This window comes from Rhagoletis pomonella, unplaced genomic scaffold (assembly GCF_013731165.1).
Source record: "Rhagoletis pomonella isolate Grant_MI unplaced genomic scaffold, Rhpom_1.0 Rhpom_scaffold_00004, whole genome shotgun sequence".
Lineage (NCBI taxonomy): Eukaryota > Metazoa > Arthropoda > Insecta > Diptera > Tephritidae > Rhagoletis > Rhagoletis pomonella.
The window spans coordinates 79,831,414-79,846,808 of record NW_023458558.1 but is presented as its reverse complement, the minus strand read 5'-3'; positions in this window follow the sequence as shown (position 1 = coordinate 79,846,808).

Here is a 15,395-nt window from a genome sequence, read left to right as displayed (position 1 = left end):
AGATTCCTCGAATCCCAATGATTCCATCTAAGATGCAACTTTAATTTAGGCGTCATCAATTCCCTGTTTCGTCTTGCATTCGATATTATCATCAATAAGGACCAAATAAGAACTAAGTTTATTCTAGTGATGGTTAGAAAAAAACCTAGAATGTACTCACATATTGTTACCTAAAGGTGAAAAGGTGCCAAGTTAATTTTTTTAATTGTTCAGCAAAGATGAAAAACCGATGTAGTTTCGCATTATCTGTCATTCTGCATCTAAAACTAAATTTTGAAAAAAGTGAACTTTGCACCTTTTCACCTTTAGGTAGCGATATGAATGTACATTAGGGTGGTCCAAAAATGCATGTGAAAAAGTGAAGACGGAATTTTTATTCTCTCACCCCCTAGGATTGTTCTATAGCAAAAAATTTTACCCCTTTTCTTTTTATTTTAAAATCAAAAAATATTTAGAGGTTGCTCAAAGCGCTCAAAGTTTTCCATGTACATACATACCTACATATTTTATATGGGAAAAACCAACTTTTCGTCGAATTAGAATCTATACATAGTATAAAGGAAAGTCGAGATTCTTTGTACGCGGTAATCTCCAGAACTACTGAACGGATTTTGACGAGATTTTCTCTAATATACTCTGTATCGACAGGAGAGGGATCTTTTTTTGCTTATAATTTTAATGGGGTTGCCACCTGTCTAAAAAACTATAAGATCCGCACCGTCCGTTGGATTACAAAAGATGAGGTGTCCAATGAAAGGGATTGGCCTCTAGAAAAGCACTAATATTTTTTTTTTAATGAGGTTGCCACCTGTTAATAAAATTACTATATTAAATCATAATAAGCGTAGGCATCAGTTCTGTACCGTCTCTGTCAAACGAAAAGACTTAGCCTCTACATGCGCAATAATGTATTATTTTTCTGAGTAGGGTTGCCACCTATTGAAAAGTTAAAAGATTTTCTCCGTTCGTTGCATTACAAAATAAGATACCAAATGAAAATACATGGCCTTCGCATGTACAAAAACTTTATTATTTTTTAAGTAGGGTTGTAACCTATTTAAACTTACTATCTTCTATAAATAGTAGTACCCGGTTGACCGAGCTTTGCCCGGAGTGCATATACTTTTTAAAGTTTGCAAGATTTGGATAGCTTTAAAAAATATTTTGAAAAAAGGATTTCGATATCTATTAAGTAAATTCCTTACTCTAAAAGTTATGTGGCAATCCTATTCTGAAATACGCTGGAATGAATGGTACATATCTTGAGCGTATATGAACTACGTACATAAACAAATTTTGATTGAAATTAACAAAATGAAAATTTGTATTACATAGAAGCGTGGCAACCCTGATGAAAAATATTTTCTTACCAAAGTTCTCAACAATACCTTTCATTTGATATCCATATTGCGATGTTTTAGATAAATTGTGTAGAATCGAAAATAAGTGGCAGCCTTACACTATTATCCTAAGAGATAACATTTTGTATATAGAGAAAGCATTGTTTAATAACCTTATCTTGGTAATCATGGATAGTAATGTTTTACCTTTTTTTCTAAACAGAAAATTAAATAAATGTGCGATTGAAAATAGGTGGCAACCCCATTAAAAATATTTTTGAATTAGGGATATTTAAAATACCTTCCATTTGATACCCATATTATGATGTTTTAATAAATTTTTATTTTATTTCGAATAGGTGGCAACCTTATACGAGTCTTCTTGGAGGTAATGCCTATTCAGATAGCCTTAAAATCCAAAACATTATCTGTGTACAACATTTTTTCAAAATCGTTAGAGCCGTTTCCGAGAACCCTATGAATATATATACATATATACATATATACAAGACTTGCTCGTTTAATGTAATAATAATAAAAGAAAGTTGAGATATTTTGACCACGCCACTGAACGGATTTATACGAAATTTTTTAAGTATAATCTGTATCGATAGGAATATTATCTTTAGTACTTTGAGTTTTTATAGGATTGCCACCTGTCTAAAAAATTATAAGACCCGCACTGTTCATTGGATTACCAGATATGAGGTGTCAAATAAAATGTCTCGGCTCTTAGATGTTCAATAAAGTATTACTTTTTGAGAAGGGTTGCCACTTATTTAAAAATTACTATTTCATTCGACCATGGTATGAATACAAAAAGTGAGATGTGAAGGGAAAAGGCTTGGATTTAAAAATGAGGTAACAAGTGAAAGAATATGGTCTCCGAATAAGCTTTTATTTTCTTAATGGCTGCCACCTAATTAAAAATTAATAATTAACATGTAATACGTGAAGGCGCTCTTTCTTCAAAATAGTTTTTTTTTTTGTTAGGTTAGGTTTTATGAATAAAAATAGTTTCTTAAAGAACTTTTTGAAAAAGTCACCTCAGATGACAAAACAGATTAGGCTTAAAAAATCTGCATACAAATATTTAAAAATCTTTTCAACGGAATCGTAGTAATGAGATTTTTGATTTTTTTTATAATAATAATGATTTTTTTTTATTTTTAATTTTCCTCTTCTCTCCCTCGCTAATTTGAAATATCTATATAAGTCTATATCTATATATAGTTTACAGGAAAGTCAAGACTTTTTGTACGTGGTAATTTCGAAAACTACTGAACTAATATATTCTGTATAGATAGGAGAGTGACCTTTTTATTCTAATAAGCGTAGGCGTCGGTTCTGCACCGTCACTGTCAAATGAAAACACGTAGCCTCTGGATGTGTAATAATATATTATTTTTCTGAGTAGGGTTGCCACCTTTTTAAAAACGTTTAAAAACTATAAGATCCTCACCGTTAGTTTGATAAAAAATTGAGATTTCAAATGAAAGTGCATGGCCTTCGCATGTAAAAGAACTTTAAGCTTTTTGCGTAGGGTTGCCACCTATTCAAAATTATTATCTTATGTACATAGTTAAAGGAAAGTCGAGATATTCTAACCACGCTACCGAACGGAATTAGACAAGCTTTGTTATGTATATAATAAACGAACTACGTGATGACAATTGATTTCTTTCTCCAATTACGTAAATGTACATTCATATGCATACATTCAGCGCATGGCGAAGCTTCGTGCATCCGTGGCCGGCTAGTATAATTATAATGCTAATAAAAATCTGTTCTGTTTCCCTTCTGAAGCTTCCCAATTATTTATTTGGCCATCTTTTCATAGTAACTATATTTTAAAGATCCGCCAAAATCCCCAGAAAATGCAATGAGGGAAGCTCCGAAAGAGAACCAGAGTTTTCCGATCAAAAACTATTAATTTTCAAGGAGCCCTTTGAGCGACCTCTAAAAATTGTTTGATTTCAAAATAAACAAATAAAGAAGTATAAGTTCGGTCGAAACCGAATTGTATACACCCGGCGCAGGTACCAAATATCGTCGCTCCAGCTTTCTCTAAAGTACCTAAAAGTCTATAACAGTCTTATCTATTGTTAAGGGGTTGTTGTAAGTATTAACTAGGACTAAATGAGCGTCCTCAGTTATTGAAATATCGGAGTTTTCTCCGTATCTGAAATTTACCGTTATACGGGAAGCGGGTGTAATTTTAGTCCGATTTGAATAATTTTCAGCGAATTGCTTTCGCGTACGAAGGTTATTAAGTGTGCAGAGTTTCGTAGAAATTGATAAATCGGTTACCGAGACACACATTTGTGGCCATAAGTGGGCGGCGCCACGCCCAAAATCCAAAACTTTATAATAATCTAATTTTATGCTCAGAGATTAGTATTCACTGATTTATACCAGTTTTCGTGTTTCTATAAATTGCCGTTATATGAGAGGTGGGCGCGGCTATTGCCCGATTTGAAGGGGTTTTTAAAAAGTTTCTTCGTTAGATCCTAAGCAAGGCTCGTACCAAGTTTGGTAAGGATTGGTGAAGCGGCTCCTAAGATACAGTATTTCATCATAAGCGTGCGGGGTCACGCCCCTTTTCAAAAATTTTCATAGTAATATTAGTTTGTACCAAAATTCTACTTCACATACTAATTTTCAGCAATTTGGATCCAATATTTACTGAAATATCGCAGTTCTTGCATTTTTCGAAAATACCGTTATATGAAAAGGGGGCGTGGTTACAGTCCGATTTCGCCCATTTTCAATACCAACCTAATTGAGATATCTCAATTTTTGCTCGAGTTATCGTGTACACGGACGGACGGACAGACAGACAGGCATGGCTTAATCGACTTCTCTTTTCATTCTGATCATTTATGTATACTATCTAGATATATGTCTATATCTATCTGGATTCCTTTAGGCTGTTACAAATAACCATTATGCGAACAAAATTGCAATACCCCTGGCCACATATGCGCTCGGATATAAAAATAGGTATATGTTTTTTTCGATACAGAACAACCCTAGGGGGTGGTAGCATTAAAATTCCGACTTTACTTATTTTGGATCACGCTAATATACATCCATGTATGTAGTTTACCACAAATTATTGCGCTAACAATTTGTTCGAAAATTAACCTAATTGTATTGGATATTTAGTTTTTAGTGCCTTGCGTATCGTGCGTGTATAAAATTAAAGATTTTCGAAAAAGTTTTAAAAAAGTTTTTATTAGAGATACTAAAAATATACTATGTAGTTATGTATGTATGAATGATTGTGAAATATTCTTTTAAAGACATAAATGTAGTTTTTCCTAAGTTATTCGTTTAATGCTTTTTAAAGTACCAGGCAACTACATATAGTATGTACATATGTTTTTTTTTCAAAGGCGATGCTACCCCGACATTGGCGGACCCAGGTAGGGGATATTGGGGAAATTCCCCCCCCCCCCCCCAAGACTGTGTAACATGTATTTTCATAATAGTCAACTGAATATCGTCAAATATCATTACAAGATATATAACAGGTTTGTCCCACAAGCTACTTGTAGAAAAACTCGGGCAAAGTTCAAACTGTGAGTGTATATCAAAGAAACTCGAAAACTTACTTGCGGAGTGCGTATATGTAACTCGAAGTGACTTCGAGAAGCTTGGGGAACAAACCTAATGAATGGATGCTTTTGAAAATTTTAATTCATGGAAAAAGTGTGTAACATTTCACTTGAGTTTGAAATTTTAGCTGTGTGCTAAGCTCGAAGTATTATGTTATTTAAGTAGGCCTATCAGTTTTTCGAATTCACTGAATTTTCAAAATTTTGAAATTATGTACTTAATTTTAAATTTTTACTTTTTTTGTTATATTTTCGAATTTATATTATTTTACACAGTTGAAAGTCACAGCAAGTTTGAATACTTTCACTGGTTCAGAAAACAACGAAAATTAATATTATTAAATTTCTTGAGACTTCTTATTTTTAGGATAATTTCCAAAATTTCAAAAACTATCTAAATCCCGGAGATTCTAGAAATTTTGGTAAAATGAGAATATTTTGAATTGTACAGAATTATTGAGATTTTAGAAAGTTTTATACTTTCCAAAATTTTGAGAATTTTATTTATCCTAAAATCCATCCTAAAATGTAAAAATTTGAAACATCACAAATTGTCGAAAAATTCTTATGTTCATGGTACTTGTGTGTAAAAAATAGAAAATTCTTAGAATTCTAAAAGATATTAACATTTTTGAAAAATTCCAAAATTTTTCCACTTTTCGGAACTTTTCCAAAATTTTGTATTGATATAACAAAGTTTGATAATTTAAAATTTTTTGAAAATTTTGAAAACATTAACGTCTAAAAATTTTTTGAATCTACAAGAATCACGAAAATAATTTAAACTTGCAAAAACGACGAAATATGAAAATATTTTCAACATTCGAAAATGTTTCATTTCGTTTGATCAATTTTGTATATCGCTAGCTTAGAAAGAAAAGTTGCTAAGTCCCATTTTAAAAATTTTACAGGAGAGGAAAAAATCTTCCTATAGCCATTTTCTTTAACTATTTCGCAAGACTTTGAATCAAACATTTTGCGCGTTTAAAGCAAAGCAAAACTCCATAAGAATCAGAAGGATTCGATATTTATTAAAAGATGTCGTATTATTTTGGCCTTATCGGATTTGTGGTGCTTCTTTTGGACTTAGCAAATTTTCCTTTTATTGCTTATGAAGAGGAAAAAATAAAACAAGTACCTTTATAATTTTCGAAACTATGCGTATTCAATTTCTCTAGCCTCCTATATCAAAATATGAGTTTTCATAAAAAATGGACTTAGCAAATTTTCACTCTAAGCTAGCGATATTCGACACTTTTACTTAGAAAAAATTTGTTATAATTCCTACAATTTTCAAAATTTTTGAAAAATAAAAAAATTTCTAGAAATCTAGTATTCATCATTATATTGAATTATTGTGATTTACTAAAATTTCTCAAATTCACAAAGTATTGAAAGTTTAGAAAACTTTGGAATTCCACTCAAGTTATTTAAAATGGGAAACTTCAAGAAATTCAAAACTATCAAAACTCTAAGAATTTTAAATTGCGATGATTTTTACATTTACACTGCCGGAACAAAGTATTGGCACAGCAAATTTTTCACAATATAAGCAACAATTTTCATTCTAATATTTTTCCGCTAATTTCGTATACAAATATGGTTAATTCTACAACAAAAAAAACATAAAAATAGAATTCCTAAACTTTGTGCAAAACTCGCGAAAATTCTGCAAATTTTCATGAAAATTTTCAACTTTTTAATCAGATTTTTTAGAATTTTTTCGAGTATGCTGATTTGTGGCCCAATCAATTTTATTATAAAGTGCAAGTTTGAAGTAGCTAGAAATTATGGTTGATCTTTGGCAATTTTATTCACGCAGTCTCTTCCATAAAAATTTTTTTTCGAAAATACTTTATATGAAAAAAATGCAAAACACCTTTAACAAAAAAAATTCTCAAAAATCAACGCGATTTTTGGCTAACTCTGAACCTACATTTTTTTACTAGAATTTAATGGGCTGCAAAACTGCATACTCAAAAAAATTCTGAGGAATCTGATTAAAAAGTTGAAAATTTTGATGAAAATTTGCTGAATTTTCGCGAGTTTTGCAGAAAGTTTAGGAATTATATTTTTATGTTTTTTTGTTGTTGAATGAATGTTTTGAGTGAATGTTTTTATATAAAATTGGCGGAAAAATATTAGAAGAAAAATTATTGCATATATTGTGAAAAATTTGCTGTGCCAATACTTTGTTCCGGCAGTGTATATCCACGATATATGTTGAAAAATTTCCCCCCCCCCCCCCCCCCCAAGAATTGCTGCTGGGTCCCCCCTGTACCCCGATACAATGTGCTCATTTCAATCCAAATGGCAAGTACGCGGAAACTTTATCACACATCTGGGAATTTAAACTTACTTATATTGTTTAAAACTTTTTCAGCTTCCAGCAACTAAGTGGCAGTATCCAAAAACATCTCATTCTGCATTCCAAACAGCCAACGATCGGTGCCAACAGAAGTATCATTATTTGCCTTAAAACATACATACGTACATACATACATACATACATCATTGCGGGTATCCAATTATTTTTCGATTAGTTTCGCTATCATTCTTCAAACATATTCGCCCATCATTCAACCCACCCTTCTGCATAGCAGATCAAGCGGGACAGTTGGAAGCAAATAAAATACAGACATTTGTGTGTATGTGCATTTCAAAAACGGTATAAGAAATACATAAACGGCAATAAATATGTATCAACATTGCCAAATAAATACGTACATATAACAAACACTCAATGGAAATAAATCTAAAAGCGAAGCCATAAAGCATTTTCACCACTCTCAATTAAATACGTCCATGCATACAATTATACATGTACCTATGCATGTTTGGGCTAACTTAAGGGCGCGTAGCCTAGAGCAGGGGTTCCCAAACTTTTTTCACCGCGGCACCCCTACTGTTCAAACAAGAAAACACCATGCAAACTTTATGCTCCTTTAGCTTTAATGTGAGGACTGAAATTGTTTTGATGATTTCATTATTTCCGTTAAGTTTATTGAGAGCTTTGACAATTTTACCCTGAAATCATTTGACGCTGAAAGGTTGCTGGTGAATTTGCTTTTAACCGACTTCCGAAAAAGAAGATGATCAATTCGTCGGAATATTTTATTATTATTATTTTTTTATGTATGTTATCGCATAACTTTGGATCACGTTAACCGATTACTATAATTCTTTTTTTTAAAGGAAAGGTGTTACCCCACAGGAGGTCCCATTCTAATTTGGTTTAAATCCGATCGTTGGATCATGAAGAGATTAACGATAATCTTAAATGTTTTTATGGGAATTAAAGTCGGTTTTGTTTTTTGCTTAAAAATTACTTATTTATGTAAACATTTGTTGAAAATGCAGTCTCACATAGAAATTTAAAAGTAAAATTCACTAGTATTTTTAATACAATTTTGCCAACAGCTGTGTTTTCTGCATACACTTGCATCCAGAAGTCTGTTGGCTCCTTTCGTAGTATTTAATATTCAAAGTGCTGTCTTCACTGATGTCCAGAAGGTTTTCAAAAGTTTAATTTGCTTTTTAGTAGGTTTACTTTTCGAGCCACATTAAAACGGGTTTGTTATCCAGCTGAAGACATCCTCAGAGTCAATGTTGGGAAAATATTCGACAATGGTTTTTTCTAAACCTTCCATGTTAACGCTGGTAATGCGCGTTAACGCTAAGAAAATAATTTTTACAGCCAATTTCACGAAAGCAATAAGTGAAAAAATAGCGAATAATTTTAATTTTATATGGAAATTGACCGTAAAAAAAATATCTCTTTCCATTTAAATTGCTGGTGAAACCGTCTGTTATTAGAAATCCTAAAATGTACATGTCACCAATAAAAAAACATCTCGACGTGCTAGAAAAAAAAAACAAAATAGCATCTTAATTTCGCAGGCCTCTATTATCTTTGCAGCGTCATCCAATACCGGTTTTAAATCTAAATAAAGTTCCAAAGAATAAGTAACATATACACGTGCGCGAAGCTGCTGAGCTTGTTACGAGAATAGTCCAGCCAGCAAAAAATCCGAAAATTAATCCGAAAACAGGAAGAAAATTGAATGAAATGCGGATTAGGTCTACAAAAGCACCGAAAGTGGTGGCGAAAAGGGTACATTTTCGGCTATTTTTCGGAAAATTTTCTGATTCAATTTTTCCTTGACAAAACGTATTGCTGCAAGCCAATTGTGTTGTGTATGGGGTTTGACGAGCCGCTGAAAGTAATTTTAATAAAAACCAAAATTTTTCGATTTTCTGGCCGGCATGTTGAAGTTTGATCAAACCGCTTGCATTGTGTATGGAACGTTTAAAGCATTTACACGCACCACTAGTATACTCTAGCCACTAGCGGCACCCCAGGCATACGTCACCCACTTTGGGAAAGCCTGGCCTAGAGCACTCGTTGATGCAAACCTACCCAATGATATCCATTCACCCTCGCGAAGGCCTGCATCTTTGAGGATGTATCTCGAAGGGTATCGAATAAAAAGAAAGGCATTCGTTCAGCGTGGGCGCCTTAAGTGTGATATATGCATTTCTCAAGATTAAATTCGCATATAAGTTCCGCATTAAGCATATGGACTACATGAATACATAACGCTCGTTTGCTGGAAGAACGTCATAAGTCAACAGCAAATAATTTTTAACCGACTTAAATTTGTACCAGAAATCGATTAAGCCATGATGGTCTGTCCTTCTGCGCATACAATAACTCGAGTAAAAATTGAGATATCTTAACGAAACTTAGTACACGTATTTTTTTTTAGCTAAGACGGATGGTGCTGAAAATGGGCCAAATCGGCCAAAACCATGCCCACCTCGCATATACGAAAGTTTGCAGAATCACGATAACAGCGATATTTTAGTAACTACTGCAGCTTAGTCATATATTTATAGTGATCTTTTGAACGAAAATAAGAATATTATATATTTTTGGAAAATGGGCGTAGTCACGCCCACTTATTATTAAATGTGTATATCTCGTTAACAGCTTCACCAATATCTCTCCAACTTTACACAGTTGTTGGTATTGGCAAAAAATACCAAATGGCTGAAATATTTTAACATCAGACAATCTTCGATAAATCAGTAACCACTGAAGCTAATTAATTTAAAATTATTGTTGGGAATAAGTCTTTAGCAGGAAATACATATGTACGATTGTAAAAAAAAAATTGGAACATGGGCGTGATGAAATATGTGTATCTCGGTAACCGTTATAATAATTTTACTTGACTTTACTTTTACTTACATATTTTTAAAATGTTTAATAACGCCCACTTTAACGCCCACTTTTCAAATAACGATAAATTTCAGAAATATTGAAAACTCAATATTTCGAAATTTAAGGACGCTAATTTACTATAAGTTACTAACAACAATCCCTGAAAAAGAAATAACACTATTATGGAATTTTGAAAAATATCTCATTAAGTCTAACTGAACATGCTATCGAAATTTTTTGAAATAAGGGTGAAACCACCCTGCTTACCATGCAACGGTAGTTTTAAGAACGGTGATAAAACTACATACATACAGGGTGTCCCAGAAGTAACGTGCCAAACTTTAGGGGAAGGTAGGTGGGGGAGTGAGCTCCCTGATAAACAAAAAATTTTCGGGTAAAAGTGTCACCGTTTTTGAAATATTTACATTTTTCGAATTTAAAAAAAATCGTGCCTTTTCATGTGTTTTCTTTAACTGCAACTACAAACCGGGCAATACTTAGTAAATTTTTTAAGTAAAATACTTCCAGATAGTTGCCTCTCCATACTCAAATGCAATGTAGTTAAAATATATTAAGGAATCATCATAAAATTAGGACTATTTCTGGATTTTTAACTTTTTGATATTTGCTTCCCCAAATTTGACTATCTCGGGTGAAAAAAATGTACTGAGCTATAACTTTACATTACATAAAAAAATTGCTCATTTCATAAAGATTTCAGAAAGGTGCCACACTTACTGTTACGAATAGAAAAAAAAAAATTATAGCCGCTTTTGTGGGTAAAGGACTGAGACACGCTAGAATGTATTTAATAGATTTAAATTTAATTTGCTCTTGTTACCGTCAAATGACATGCTAAATAGAACAAAGGTATATTATTACCTGCTCCTGACATTATTTTGTGTTACTTACCGGAATTAGTGAAAGTGGATTTTGTGAAATTGGACCCTTCGAACACTGTGTTATTAATACTATGACAGAGAACACGCGATACACAGAGCGATACCCCAATCGTCGGCATCCGGGTCGTGAAGTATTCGCCCGGACCCATAGAGAAATATATGAAGGTAAGTGATTTTTACACCTTTCTTTTTTGCTTGCTTGTTAACTATCATTTCTCACTTTTTTAAGGTCGCATACCTGAAAGGCGTGGCGGCGAAACAGGACGTCCTGCAACGGTAGATGTTGAAGCTGTGTTAGAGGAAGTGGAACTAGGTCCATCGACTTCAGTGAGAATGACGGAAAGACGGACGGGAATACCAAAAACTACAGTTCACAAAGCTTTACAAGACCATCGGTTTCATCCATACCACATTCAACGTGTTCAGGCTCTACAAGAAAGAGATTACCTGTCGAGAGTTAGATTTTGCCGTGAAATGTTGCGAATGCATGAATCAGACCCCAACTTTTTTAATAAAATAATTTGGAGCGATGAATCATCATGCAAACGTGATGGTTATTTTAATTTACATAACCTTCACAGTTGGCAGATAGACAATCCTCACGAAATGAGAGAAGATCGTTCGCCGTGCCGGTACAAAATAAATTTATGGTGCGGTATTTGTAATTGGACTGCCGCCAACGCTCAACTCTCACAGTTATTTAGAGTTCCTTCAGGAACGGCTTCCAAATCTTTTGGAAGATGTACCCTTAAACCTGCGACGAAGACTAATAATAATAATAGATTGGCGCTTACACATATGTTAGTGTTTGGCCGAGCTTCTCCTCCGACTTGTGGCGTGCGCCTTGATATTGTCACACAAAGCGGAGGGACCTACAGTTTTACTCCGACTCCGAACGGCGATTGTATTTTTATGAGAAGCTGTTTTTCATGGCAGAAATACAATCGGAGGTTTGCCATTGCCTGCCGACGGACGACCGCTGTTAAGAAAAAACCTTTTTTCTATATTTTTTTGCGATGTTGCTTTGACCAGGGTTTGAACCCGGGTCCTGCGGAGTGGAAGCGCGCACTGCTTACCACTACACCACAGCGGCCGACTGGCTGCAAAATAACGGGTGCCCTGCTCACTACGGGCGTGAAGTAAGAGCTCATTTAGACGAAACTTATCCTCGCCGATGGATTGGACGATATGGGCCAATCACGTGGCCCGCTCGATCGCCAGACCTGAATCCATTAGATTTTTTCGCTTCTTTGCTTCATTTCAGGGCATGCAAAGTAGAATGTCCTACAATATTTTTTTTTTATTTCGCTTCTTTGCTTCATTTCAGGGAATGCAAAGTAGAATGCTACATCGTAGCCAGCTGAAAAATAGAATGGATATCCAAAAAATCTTTTTCTACCGTTAGTTTCTGTGGAAATTTGTCTCGCATAAAAATCATGTTTTGCTTTGTTCAATTTGCAGCGAAGTTGAAGTCAGTCAATGAAGTCAAGTACATGAGTGAGGAAGTACAATTTTAAGCTTAATTAAATATGCATGTATGTACATACCGATTTTTAAGTAAAATCTAAATACCCAAATACATACATATGTATGTATAAAAACTGATTTATATAAATTTTAATTAATTTTAATCTTTCAACACATTTTCTGATTTAATATATGTAAATAAGTATGTACTCATCTGGGCATTCTACATTAGTTTCTCTGTAAGGCATTCTTTGTTCGCTTCTCTGGATTCTGTTTATGCATGCGTTCTCCCTTCGTTTGAAGGTAATGCTGCGGGTAAGGGCTTACCGCCAATGACATGCCCATGTTAAAATAAGGCCTTCCTGAAGCGAAAGGGTAAGCGATTCCCATCGCTTAGCTCGTTTCCACTTTCGCTTCTGTGGTAATCGTGTTTTTTGCTGGGAGGTGCCGAGCTTGTATTAGAGTAGAAGGTCGCCAATTTGAGCATATTTTATCAATATATCATGTATATCTTATTTCACGTGAACCCATCCTTCACACATAATACTGATAGATATAGCCCTTGTTATAGACTCTAGTCCGAATTCCGGTAAGTAACATAAAATAATGTCAGAAGCAAGTAATTATGTACCTTTGTACTATTTAGCATGTCATTTGACGGTAACAAGAGCAAATTCAATTTAAATCTATTAAATACATTCTAGCGTGTCTCAGTCCTTTACTCACAAAAGCGGCTATAACTTTTTTTTCTATTCAAAACAGTAAGTGTGGCACCTTTCTGAAATCTTTATTAAATGAGCAATTTTTTAATGTAATGTAAAGTTATAGCTCAGTACATTTTTTTTTTTTCACCCGAGATAGTCAAAGTTGGGGAAGAAAATATCAAAAAGTTAAAAATCCAGAAATAGTCCTAATTTTAACTACATTGCATTTGAGTATGGAGAGGCAACTATCTGGAAGTATTTTACATAAAAAATGTACTAAGTATTGCCCGGTTTGTAGTTGCAGTTAAAGAAAACACATGAAAAGGCACGATTTTTTTAAATTCGAAAAAATGTAAATATTTCAAAAACGGTGATACTTTTACCTGAAAATTTTTTGTTTATCAGTGAGCTCACCCCACCACCTACCTTCCCCTAAAGTTTGGCACGTTACTTCTGGGACACCCTGTATATTTAACTCGTGCGCCGGGTATTTAATGTTCGGCGTTGTCGAACTTAGAAATCTTTACTGGTGTAGTTATTCCGCCTCATTACGAGTGTAGTGTCGAAATTCAATTTTCAAGTCCCGAATCCGCCCAACCCAACGTTTTTCAGAATTGTACCGCGTGTCCCTTGGGTCCCGAAATCTATCACTGAGAAAAATTCACACGTCTTTCAAATTAATTTAAAAAAAATGAAAATAAAATAATGAAATATCGGCATCTTCCAATTATTTTGCTTTGCTTTGCTGTTCGTTTTCGTCCTAATAAAATATTTAAAACATACCGTTTTTAAGAAAGACTTTCTGAATTTGCGGAAGATGCGGTTTTATCGGGAGTGCCGGGAAAGGATTTTAGTTTTGTCCCGCCCGAAAAATTGTACAGACCTTCCCGATAGCGCGCATGCCGCCCAATTTGTAATCAGTACCGTGGGTCCCGCGGGTCCCAATATCCCGCGCCGATCTCTATCTGGCATCAATAAGAAAATCGAAGAAAAAGTTAAACAAGATGGGCTCTATGTCACGAAGCGGTTTCAACGTACATTGAACTTCAGCCAAAAATCTTCGAAGCCCTTGAAGAGATTGCAAACTTCCCAGTTCGTGAGTGCTATTTCTACTTTGGAATTTTTAATATATTGTGTAAAAACTAATATTAGTCTGAGATTTTTTTTTTAAATATATAAACTATATAAAGTAAATGCATAGGTAGTACATGAAGAACTTACTTCAGTGGGTAGACCACTGGCTTTCTAAGCCGGAGTCTCTGGTTCGAATCCAAGTGATCTCGATCAAGAAGTCTGATGAGTAGATGTTGTAATCTCCGAAATAGCTGCTAGAACTTCTACCATTTTTGTAGACTCTTTTTGGTTTTCCGCAATAATTTTTCATTAAAAACGGCCTCAAGGGCAATAAAATTGAATGTGATTTGTTACACTGAAAACAAATTTTAGTTTTGTTTTTGTTCTCCAGACGCCAATATCCGATGCCTGTGTAGAATTGCTCTCTGACTAATTTTTTTTCTATGGATACGTCGAGATATTTGGAATCTACAGTTACTCAGCTTAAAGAAAGAGTGGTTCCACTTAATCCCGTATATCCTACGAACCAATTGACCAATCGTAATACGAAATACTGGGTGAAATAACACAAATGGCAATAACGCAAAATTTGCTTATTTCACTTTTAAATGGGAAATAATACAAAAATCTGAGTTTTGCTTTATTTCAAACAAAGGTTGTAAATAAAACAAATTTTGCCTTATTTCCCATTGCTTATATATACTTTTTGTAACAAAAACTGTTTACTGGCAGAAGGAGAAAGAACTTTGTCTATTTCAAAAATACAACTAAACAAAAATGTGATATAATTCATTAAGAAAGTAATATTCACAAAATATTTTTACTTATGAAAAGTCGAACAAAATATAAGGAAAGCGTCGTCCTTAACAACTGCTCGGCAAATTGCACATAGCGCTTATTAATATGTTGAAAACATTGCGGGAAAACCTTAAATTGTTTCCATGGAACCATGAAACAATAAACAGGTGAAGTAATAAAACAGCTTTCTCGCTAAATAAATATTTTCTGACATTATAGTCAAATTGTAAAGGCAATTTTTCAAATAAGGCAGTGTCAAAATC